Source organism: Rhinolophus sinicus, chromosome 3 (genome assembly GCF_057876585.1).
Source record: "Rhinolophus sinicus isolate RSI-liver-muscle chromosome 3, RSI-T2T, whole genome shotgun sequence".
NCBI classification, from domain to species: domain Eukaryota; kingdom Metazoa; phylum Chordata; class Mammalia; order Chiroptera; family Rhinolophidae; genus Rhinolophus; species Rhinolophus sinicus.
This window is the reverse complement of record NC_142503.1, coordinates 29,397,307-29,409,913: the sequence shown is the minus strand read 5'-3', so window position 1 is coordinate 29,409,913 and position 12,607 is coordinate 29,397,307. Positions and strand designations below refer to the sequence as shown.

General features: G+C 36.2%; 1 pseudogene; it reads right to left on the bottom strand.

The window, feature by feature from the left end:
• Positions 1 to 5,393: 5,393 nt before the first annotated feature.
• Positions 5,394 to 6,158, bottom strand: LOC109449686 (AN1-type zinc finger protein 1 pseudogene; annotated as a pseudogene).
• Positions 6,159 to 12,607: the final 6,449 nt, after the last annotated feature.

Sequence of the window (12,607 nt, the reverse complement as noted above, 5' to 3'; positions counted from 1 at the left end):
AGTCATTATTCAAGATATTAAACTAAACTTAAATAAAGATTACAAATTCTATATCAAATGCATGAATGTAATCCCATTTTAAAAAAGAAAAATGGGCAGAGAACCTGAACAGTTACTTCTCCCAAGAAGCCATACAAAAGGCCAACAGATATCTGAAAAGATGCTCAACTTCACTAGCTATACGGAAGATGTAAATAAAAGCCACAATGAGATACCACTTCACACCTCTTAGAATGGCCATTATCAACAAGACAAGTAATAATAAGTGTCGGAGAGGCTGTGGACAAAGATGAAACCTCATACACTATTGGTGGGAATGTAAATTGGTACAGCTGCTATGGAAAAGAGTATGGAGTTTCCTCAAAAGTTAAGACTAAAGCTACCATGTGATTTAGCAATCCCTCTTCTGGTATCTACCCAAAATTTGAAAACATTTATTTGTAGAGACATTATGTACCTGTATGTTCATTGCAGCATTATTCATGGTGGCCAAGACATGGAAACAACCTAAGTGTCCTTTGGAGGATGATTGGATAAAGAAGATGTGGTATATATACACAATGGAATACTACTCTGCCATAAGAAGAGATGAAATACTGCCATTTGTGACAACATGGATGGGCCTTGAGAAAATCATGCTAAGCAAAATAAGTCAGATGGAAAAAACAAGAACCATAAGATTTCAATTGTAGGGTGTAAAACAGAAAACAAACAAGCAAACAAAACGAACAAAAACTCATAAACACAGACAACAATATGGTGGTTACCAGAAGAGAAGGGAGGTGGGGGAGGTAGTAGAAGAGAGTAAAAGTGGTTAAATATATGATAGTAGAAGGAGACTTGACTTTGGGTGGTAAATACACAATGCAATATACAGATAATGTATTGTAGAATTCTACACTTTAAACTTATATAATCTTATTGACCAATGTCACCATAATAAATTAAATAAAATTTTAAAAATCTAAAAGTGATCTTTGATTGCTCTTTCTTTCACCCTACATATTACAAAGATCTGATGATTTTACTGCCTATTACAATCACCTTCTCTATTCCATCCATTTCCCTCCATCTCCATCACCACTGACTTCGTAGTTCATCTTCCCTGACACCTCTATCCCTGCTCTGCTGAAACAGACAACTGACTAGTTTACATAAAGCTTCTTTTGCCATCCATGGTGATCTGTAAAAAATGATAATTTGATTCTCATCTACCCCACATTCAACCCCCTCCCTTGTTTGAATTATTTTAATAGCTTCCTGTTGCATTTATAAAAAGGATAAAGTTTCTTAGCATACCCTAGGAGGATGACTACACCTAAGCTTTATCATCTCTTCCTTCCTTTCTATATTCTGGCCATGCTAGTACATTTTAGGTCTAACGTATGTGTTGTATGGACTCTCGCATTAAGGACTTGGTGTATGCTGTCCTCCCTACTGGAATTCCATTTCCATCTGTATCTAAAAAACTCCTACTGAGTTGTTATTAATCAGCTCAATCATCACCTCTCACTTACCTCACCTTCCTAACTAAATCAAATCCTTCTATTACATATGCTCAAAGTACTACACATCTGTAATTAGTGGTACTGCTCACAGTTGTAATTTCATATTTAATTGTAAAATTATGTGGTTAATATCTCTTTATGAGAATACATTCCCCTAGAGCAAGGACGATGTTTGTTTCTTTACCACTGAGTCTTTAACTTATTACACACTAGATATTCAATTAATATTTGTTGAAGAAATGAAGAATGAAGGCTCCATCTTGGCACAGATTTCAGTGATGCTTCAATTGCTCAAAACATTTTTGAAGCTCTTCTTTTATGATTACTTAGACAATATGTACTTTCTTTTTCAATTAAATTTACTGGGGTGACAATGGTTAGTAAAATTACATAGGTTTCAAGTCTATAATTCTATAATACATCATCTATATATCACATTGTGTGCTCACCACCCAGAGTCTGTTCTGTTTCCATCACCATATATTTGACCCCCTTTACCCTCTTCCACCATATTAGAGAATATATATTTTCATATGATTTTCTTATTCATTTACCTGCCCAGCCCTCGAGAAGAACACAACACACTATGCTACTATTAAATTAGAAACTGCACACATGTAATAATTGCATCTATCAAAATTATGATTTAATTGCTAAAACATACAAGCTTTATGTGAAAAAAACTTAATGATTTTAAACAAGATTAACTTTGCCAATAGCTATTTTGCTTTGCTTAAATGGAAGGAAAAAAGAGATAAACCATATTGAGTTTATACAAAGTGCTAGTAACTGTGCCAGGTTTCACATATTGTCTTACATTTAATTGTGCAAGTAGGTAGAATTTTCACAACTTTACAAACGAGAAAACTGAGGGTCAGAGAATTTAGGTATCTTGTTCAATGATGCATGACCAATAACTAATCATGAATTGCTAATTAGAATTACATAATTTTAAAGTTCTTACTCTGGGAAAAAAAAGGGATTTTTCCACAAGACACGATCAAAGCAATTCTGAAACAATGAGGATTATAGGTTCACATCATCACTTAGTTCTCAAAACATAATATATTACTTTTTCCATTGGATCATTTCATTTAGCAAAATACATTAAGCAATTACAACATTTGGAATCAGAAAACCTGTTTTAGAAATAGAGAGAAGGAATAAGAAAGGCCATCAAACTGTCATGAAAACAGACACATGGACCAATGGAACAGAATAGAGAGCCCAGAAATAAACTCACACTTATATGGTCAATTAATTTAAGACAAAGTAGGCAAGAATATACAATGGGGGAAAGAGAGTCTCTTCAATAAATGGTGTTGTAAAAAACTGGACAGCTACATATAAAATAATGAAACTGGACCATTTTCTTACACCATACACAAAAATAAATTCAAAACTGATTAAAGACTTAAATGTAAGACTTAAAACCAAAACTCTGAGAATAAAACAAATGCACTAAACTTTTTAATATCTGCCTAAATTTTTTAAAAAAGGTATCTCCCCAGCAAGGGGACAACAAAATATATGTCCCAGCAAGTACAACAAAAATAAAAATAAACAAATTGGATTACATCAAACTAAAAAGTATTAGCACAGGGAAAGAAGCCATTAACAAAATGAAAGACAACCCAATAAATGGTAGAAGTTATCAGCAAATTATATATCCAATAAAGGGTTAATATATATACACTATAGAGAGAACTCATACAACTCGACATGAAAAATTAATTGAAAGCTGGGCAGAGGATCAGAGTAGACATTTTTCCAAACAAGACATATAGGTGGCCAACAGACACATAAGAAGGTGCTCATCATTACTAACCATTAGGGAATTGCAAATCAAAACCATGATGATATCACCTCACACCTGTCAGAATGGTTACTATCAAAATAACAACAAAGAAGTCTAGGCAAGGATATGAAGAAAAGGCAATTCTTAGGCAGTATTGGTGAGATTGCAAACTTATGCAGCACTGTAGAAAACAGTATGGGGACTCCTCTAAAAACTACAGATAGAACTACCGTATAATGAATTAATTCCATTTCTGGGTATCTATTTGAAGAAAATGAAAACTAATTATAAAAGATATATGCACCCCTATATTCATTGTATTATTCACAATAACCAATATATGGAAGTAACCTAAGTGTCCAGTGTCCATCAACAGATGAATAAATGTAATGTGGGACACACACACACACACACACACACACAGAGGAATATTACTCATCCACAAAAAAGAATGAAACTTGCCATTTGCAACAACATGGATAAACCTAGAGGGTATTATGTTAAGTGAAATAAGTCAAACACAGGATTAATACTGTATGATTTCACTTATACGTGGAATCTGAAAAACAAAACAGAAACAGACTTCTAGAAACAGAGAATAAATTGATGGTTACCAGAGGGGAAGGGGGAAGGGGGATGGGTGAAAAAGTGAAGGGGAACAGAGGTACAACTTTCTAGTTATAAAATAAATAAGTCAGGAGGATGTAATGACCAGCATAGGGAATATACTCAATAATATCACAATAACTTTGTATGGTGACAGATGGTTACTAGATTTATTGAAGTGATCATTTCGTAAGGTATATAAATGTTGAATAAGTATGTTGTACACCTGAAACTCATAATATTGCAGGCCAACTGTACTTTAATAAAAAATTTTAATTTTCTGAAGAAAAAAAAGGAATGGCCACCAAATTTTGGATTATGAGCAATATCCTCCCTGCGATCTACATTCCTATTCATTAACATATGGTTTAAATTTTGGCTTTCCAGTGAGTTATACTCAAAGTACATTCAAATATATTTTAAATGAAAATTAATGTCTCCTATATTCAAATGCTTCAATAGAAAGAAAGTGTTTTGATGAGATCCAATAGAAGCAAATTGACTGAATTTTTTATTTTCATAAACTGTAGTACTTTTATGTATGTATATGCTTAAGGGTAGGGTGGATTTCAAGAAAACTGGCATTTTCTTACTGCTATTTTCCAAAACTTTCTATTTCTCGTGAAAATTACAAATTAGTTTTGCAAGACAAACACTAAATAAAATTTTCTTGGACATCTGAAAACTTTATCATATTTATTACTAAGCATATTTAATAATTCATGGACTAGCTCTTCAGAAAATAAGGTGGTAATAACTTGGATTTTATCAAAAGTAAAAGGATCAAGGTTGTTTTTTTCTAATGAACATTCTGAGCTTATTCCTTTAATTAAACCTAAAGCCACGATATGTGCCCATGAAAATTAAAATAGAAAAGGACAAAGAACAAATAGAAATTATTTCTATTCCTTCTATATAGTAGTATTTTGTTGAGAATAGATGGAATACATCTGTTGGAAGAATTAATTTTAATATGTCAGTAAAATGTAGTTACTTTTGGCATGTATTTTGCTTCAGCAATATATAAAGAGACTGTAATGAAGTTGAGCTACTTCATCTTTCTTCTCACTTGTAATACATTCATACAAAAAAAAAAAGTGAATCCCACTGGAGGAGGACCTTTAACAGAGATAATGCCCCAAAGCAGTTTGAAGAGGTGACACCAAAAAAACCATTTCCCCTTTCTAGGTCTGAGATTCCTCATCCAAAAACTTTGAATAGTGAATGAGATGATGTCTAACTTTCTAATATACATATATAATATATATACATATATATTATATATAATATGTACATATATATAATACGTATTATATATTATAACATAATATATATTAGGAATATATATATTAGAAATTTATAATATGTATATGTAATATATATATTATATATATAATATATATATATCATATTTGCAGTAAAAGAAACCAACTTAACATAGAATTTTCCTTGTGATTTCTGGTTTGAATCCTTGAGTGAAACTATTTGAAATAAGAATCAACATTTTTTGAAAACTGTTCTTCATCATTAAGCTATTCCAAGATAACATTTCCACCGTTATAGGAAGGACAACCCTCCTTAGCAATCCATTTTTCCAAAGTATGATCCAAGAGTAGGGCCTCTCCTGAAGTCATGTGATACAACCTTAATTTCTTAGCTGTTAGTCTGTTATTGTCATTTTTTTAAGACTGGCTAAAGGAGCTGCAAAGTCGATGACCTTCCCAATGCTCCATCGGTGGCAGAACATTGGTTCGTTCTTCTCTTTGCCCGGTGTGGCAATGACTTTTCTCCATCAGCATGTATCTTCAATTTCATCAATTCTACCTTTGCAGCTGTTTCACTATTTTTGCACCCTTCCATTGCCTATTTGCTGTCTATCCTGCCTTGGAATCAATAATGTCTTTAAGAAGTTTCTGAGTGGCAGCCGCACAAGGTTTAGCGGTTTCGTTTTTCACATTCATGAGCTGACAGATGATGGTGTCTCAGGCAAAAATTCTTCTCACAATAGGACATATAACTGGCACAAGCTCTCTTTCAGCACAGTCCTTGAATGAGCATGGATGAGATGAATGCATATCTGACATCAGTTTCTCATTGATTACCATCACCTCAGGGCAGCTATGTGACGCTCTGCTTTTGTGTTCAAGGCAAACTATTCCCAAACAAGCATCACATACAAATGGAAGAAAACCTTGCTGCTGGCAATGCTCCACCGGGCAGTGCTGCCCAACTTCCAACTCAACCATTTCCCAGTGCTGCGAGGGGTGGAGTGGGGCAGAGGGCAAAAGTAAAGGGTTTTGTTTTGTGTTTTTTTAATATACGGCAGATCTAGTCTTAAACAACTTAGAAAATATCCAGAGAAAATTTTTCTTTTTGTGATGCCTCTCAACACCAAAGGCATGTCCACTAATAAAAGGAAAAGTTATTGACCAGGTGATAAAATACTATCAACATTTTAAAAATGATAAATTCTACCATATGATCCAGCAATCCCTCTCCTGGGCATCTACCCCAAAAGTCTGGAAACTTTTGTCCATAAAATATATGACTACAATGTTCATTGCAGCTTTATTTATGGTGGCCAAGACATGGAAACAACCAAGGTGTCCTTCAATAGATGATTGGATAAAGAAGATGTGGTATATGCTTATATACACAATGGAATACTACTCTGCCGTAAGAAAAGATGAAATACTGCCATTTGCGACAACAGGGATGGGCCTTGAGATTATTATTCTAAGCGAAATAAGTCAGACAGAAAAAGTCAAGAACAATGTGATTTTACTGATGTTTTTCACTGACAGAAAAAGTCAAGAACAATGTGATCTCACTGATATGTGGGATATAAAACTGAAAGCAACAAAGGAACAAGACAAACAACTAAAGAAACAAAAACTCAGACACAGACAACAGTTTAGTGGTTACCAGAGGGTAAGGGGGGAGGGAGATGATAGAAGAAGGTAAAGGGGAGCAAACATATGGTGATGGAAGGAGAACTGACGGGGTGGTGAATGCACAATGTGAGATATAGATGATATATTACAGAATTGTACACTTAAAACCTATGTAATTTTACTAACCATTGTCACCCCCAATAAATTTAATTTTATGAAAAGATAAATTCTTTCTACCATAGAGAAAATACTATGTCATGATATTCAGTCAGTAGAGAATGTTAACTTTGGAGAAAATGTATTTTTCTTTGTTCTTAGTTTTTAAACTATAGACTATAATATGGACCATGAAAGGAAGAAAATACAAGCTGTACTTATAAAAGGATTATAGTAAATAAATTGTAAGGAAGATCCATTTTTTATAATGGTGGTGTGAGGAGCTCTGCAGACCCTCTCCCCAGTAAAACAACAAAAACTGGCCAAAGTGATTTTAAAATATCACTTAAAGTTGCTTATTTATGGAAATTGTCCAAAGAATACTTTGGGCAAATCAGGAAATGCTACTTTCATTTTCCTTTCATAGATGTTACTCCCCAACAATTTTTTTTCTATTTCTATCTCTATTTCTGTGTCTGCTTCCAGGAGAACTCAAACTATATCAGTTGGCACCAGAGGTAATTCAAACTAGTAGGTGGTAAAAAGGAATTTGTGGACCAGATCATTCAGTGTCTGGTCAACAATGAGACTCCACCTCCAAGGGCAAACCATGCTCAGTTGACCCCTTGCATTAGATGGCCATCCAATTGTTAAAATTTTCATTGATGGTGATCTCTGGGTTGGCCTGCCTGTGGAGGGGAATTCCGTGACAAGCTGCCATAATGAAGGAGTTAAAACTATAGGAAAAAAAATGATAAATTCAAGGATATTAGGATTGGATGATTGTTACTAAATCAAAGGCTTTATATTTAAAAACTGAGCGCAGTAAACAGAAAATTGAGAATTAACTATGAGACTTTTTTGATGGTTTACAAAGAAGGCCTTCATCTCATGCAGTAGGTAAACAGAATAAACCTGAAAATTTGAGAATCACAGCAGCTGACCTCCAAAGAGATTGAATTCATAATCAAGACAAGTCTGGAAAACCTGGGAGGCTGACACATAGAATGGAAACATTTGGATGGATGCCCCAAAGATTTGATTTCCAAGACTTCTCTGAGCCTTTAGAACCTGCATAATTGGGCTACTACTGTCCATTAAGAGCTAGTTCTTGGTCCACACGTAAAGACGTTTCAGGAGACTTTCCCTCACAAGGCAAAAGCTTCTCCTCCTGCCTACCTCTCCTGGCTGCCAGGCCCATAATCAGAGTTAAATAAGAGCACAACCCAGCCAGAGAAGTGTTGGATCAGTAAGTGAGGAAAAGACTGTCTCAAAGCAGCTAAAAGTCCTAGAAAATATATTCCATGGATTGGATTTTGAAAATGCCAAATAAAGGAGGCTAGAACTTTAAACTGTATAAGGGACAATTTATTTATTTGCTGATAGTTTTCTCAATTAACACCCTGTCTTAAACCTGAGAAGATGGTGTGCAAAGTCTCTGGTAGGGTGTCTTCTGGTCTGGGAAAAGCAATGGCCCATGTGTGGAAAATTGAAATGCCAGAAGTACTGCAGCAGACAAGAGAAGAGATTAAAGCAACTGGGAAAGTAAAGATGCTGGAGTGGACATATTTCTTACACCAAAGACCGGCCAGGGGATTACATACCACAGGAGAGACCATAAGTCAGAAGACACCATCCAAACTTCAAATACATAGTTGGAATTGATCTACAAGGACACATTGGATCTTTAGCTTATGGGATAAGAGTCATTATTGTGTATAAGGCCAAGTAGAAGCCTTTGAAAGTGCCCATGTACACATTGAACCTAAAGAGTAAATCAAAAGCAATATCACATCCTGGGAAGGTGGTGGACATTTATGACTCCTTTAAAGATCTATTCTAAAGGATGCAGGGTATAAGTCGTATTTCTATTTAATATTCCCATTTCATTCACTGGTCTGGACCCTGCCAAAACCAGATGGATCCTGAAGAATGACTGTGCATCATCGCAAACTCAACCAAGTAGAACCTGCTCACAGCTGCCAACCAGACATGGTATCATTACTAGAGCAGGTTAATATGACCTCAGGTACATGGTACGTGGCTACTGACATAAGGTATGCATTCTTTCTATCCGAATAAGAGGATTAGATACAGTTTGCATAAATAGGTAATGAACAAGAATATATACTTACAGTTTGCCCTCTCTTGTCCTGTGTCATAATTTTACCTAAAGAGATATGAAGCCTGTAGACATGCCACATACCATCATATTGGTCTATTACATCAATGACATCACACTGATCAATCAGTACAAGCAAGAGTCTGTAGCACACTGGAGGCCTTGATGAGATATATGAGGAGGTATGATCAAACATATAGTGAATATTTAAATAAAAAATATATATTACAGTAAAAGACACAATGCCATTAATCCCCCTCACTTTGAACACACTTATTCCATCGTTTTTGCCACTTTCTGAAGCAGTTCTGGAAGTCCTCTTTCTTGAGTGTCTTTAGTTGCGCTGTCATGGCTGCCTCGATGTCCTGAATCGATTCAAAACGTTTTCCTTTCATGGTTATTTTGACTTTGGGTAAGAGCCAGACATTGCATGGTACCAGATCCAGTGAATAAGGTGGATGGGGACACACTGTAATGTTTTTATTTGACAGAAATTGCTGCACCAGAAGCAATGTGTGACACGAAAATTGTCATAATGGAGGATGAAGTAAAGACACTCAAAAAGAGGACTTCCAGAACTGCTTCAGAAAGTGGCAAGAATGATGGGATGTGTTCAAAGTGAGAAGGAGTATTTTGAGGGGGATTAATGGCAATGTGTATTTTGCTGTAATAAAGTTTTTTTGTTTAATTTAAACATTCACTGTATTTTTTTTATCACACTTGTATTCCAGAGAGCAGGGATAAAATCTATGGAGATTTAGTCCTCTTTCATTTCAATAATTTTATTAGGGCTCCACTGGTCAGGGGTGCCACGATGCCCCCACCAAAAGAGAAGACAAAATTGCTTCATCTTGCATCCCCTGTCATGAAGAAGAAAGCACAAGGCCTAGAAGGCCTCTTTGTGCTCTAGAGTCAACACATTCCAACATGCAGAAATACTGTTCCAGCCCATATATGGGTGTCATGGAAGGCTACTAGCTTTGAGTGGGGTCTGTAGCAGGAAAGAGCTCTGCAGAAAGTCCAGACTGCATTGAAAACAGCCCTACTACTTGGATCAGTGACCTTACCAGAAGACGCAATGGTGCTGGAGGCATCAGTGGTGGAAAAAAAATTAGTGTGGATTTTATGGCAAGTTCCAGTGAAAGAATCACAAAGAAAGCTCTGGGGTTTGGACCAAGGCCATGACATCTGCTGTGGAGAGTTACACACTATTAGTAAAACAGCCTCTGGCAGGCTACTGGGCTCTGTTAATGATGGAATGCTAGAACATATGGACCCCAAGTGACCATGCATCTGGAATTGTCCTACTGGACCCACCAAGTCATAAAGTCAGGCAGGCCCAGCATAATCCATCATGATATGAAATGGCACATCCAAGACCAAGCATGAGCAGGGCACAAGTAAGCTGAAGGAGCAGATGCCCATGTCACCCATCACAGTTGGGGGCTAGTGTACAGTCACCTTAAAGAGCATGAAGACTAAGATTGGATTATGAATGGATATTCCCGGTAAGTAGGTTAAAACTAAAAATTGTTAGAAGCTACATCACAGCCCCACTTAGGAATGGTCTTGAAAGACACGGGCAAGGAAAAATTCCTTATGGTAAGGAGAGCTTTGGGTGGTGAACCTGGCTGTCTGCTTTATTTGCATAGAAAAGTATGGTTGTCTGCTTTATATGCATAGAATAGTATGGTCCAATGAAAACATAACAAGAGTCATGTTAAGTACTTTAAAATTTTCTAGTAGCCACATTTAAAAGTATTTCATTAACCCAATATACCTCAAATGTTATCATGTAACATGTAATCAATATTTAAAAGTAATGAGACATTTCCTTTTTCATATTGTGTATATCTGGTTTGTATTTTACATTTACCTCTCAATTTGAACAATCACATTTCAAGATCCAACCGCGATATGTTAATAGTGGCTACCGTATTGAACAGTGTGGAGTTAGAACATACATATAATAGAGACAAGGGGAGCAGCTGGTTTGGGGCCTGGAAGGAAAAAGATTGGAAAATTACAAGCAAGAAGGTCTGGAGTACAGGCATGTAAGCATATGGAAAATGGGCACAAAGGAAAAAGATCTTATTCCATCCAGAAACTACCCACCCTATAAGAGACACTAAACACTCAAGTAAACAAAATGTCTTGACCATTTGATGCAAGCCAGCCTTTGTCTGCAAACACCCAATACTGATACAATGAGCACACATGCCGGCTGGTCACAGTGGTGGAGACGAAGGCTATGAACATGCCCGTGACTACGACTCGCACTTACCACGGCTGATCTAGCTACTGCCACCTCAGAATGTTCAACTGTCCAGAACAGAGACCAATGTGCACTACTGGTATAGTACTCATCCTAGAGAAGGCCTGCCAATCGATGGCAAATTGACTACATTTGGTCCTCTCTGTTCTAAAAGAGCCAGTGGTTCAAAGGAAAGAATAAATGAATGAACTAATCAGAAACAGTCTCAGAGACATAGAGGAAAACCTGAGGGTTGCTAGATGGGAGGGGGGGATAAGAGGGGTTGGTGAAGGGATTAGAAAGCACAGTCAGTAACCACAAGATTACCATCGGGATATGCAAGTCAATTTGGGGAATGCAATCAATAATGATGTAAAGATTTTGTAGGGTATCTGATGGACACTTGTCCCATTAGGGAGACCACCTCAGGGATGATGTAGATGCCTGATCACTGCACTGTACACCTGAAGCTGAAGTTGAACAATAATAAATGTCAACTACAATTTTATATTTATATATACATACATATATATATATATATATATATATATATATATATATATATATATATATATTATATTTACAAGAAGTGGAGTACAGCATTAGGAATAGAGACAGTGGAAATGTAATGGAATGTGTGCGATGTCAAAGGGATAGTGATTGAGGGGAGGGGGGTTATCACTGTGTGAGGGATATAAATGATAAATGTCTATTACATTGTTTTGTGCACATGAAACTAATAAAAAAAAATGTGAGAGAAAAAAAGAGCCAGTGGTTCATACTCATGGGAATAAATACCTATTACCAATATAGAATTGCCTTTCCTACCCACAAGGCCTCACTATACCATGCAATATAGTACTAACCTCTGTCTTTTAAGTTTACTTTCAGCAAGTAATGGCCACTGGAGTCCAGGAGAAACTGCTTTTCAAGTGTGTATGCGAAAGTGGATCAGTGCAGCACAAAGCACGCATTGTAGACAGAGATGCACCACTTGGAAACTTTTTTTAAAAAGGGATTTGCTGCCCAGCAATGAGGAGTGTAATGGGCTATCTTTGCTCTAGACTCCTTATAAGGCTGTCAGATTGCACAGCCAATCTGACAGCTCCTCCTATCCAATCCTCCTTCCATACGTTTCCTTTCACAGGCATTACTCTCCAATAAAACTTGCATTCCTAACCCAATTTCAGTGTCTCCTCCTGGGAGTACCCAAACTGTAACACCTGCAAGTGAAAATTACAAATGAGTTTTGGTAGTGCGAGCAAAAGT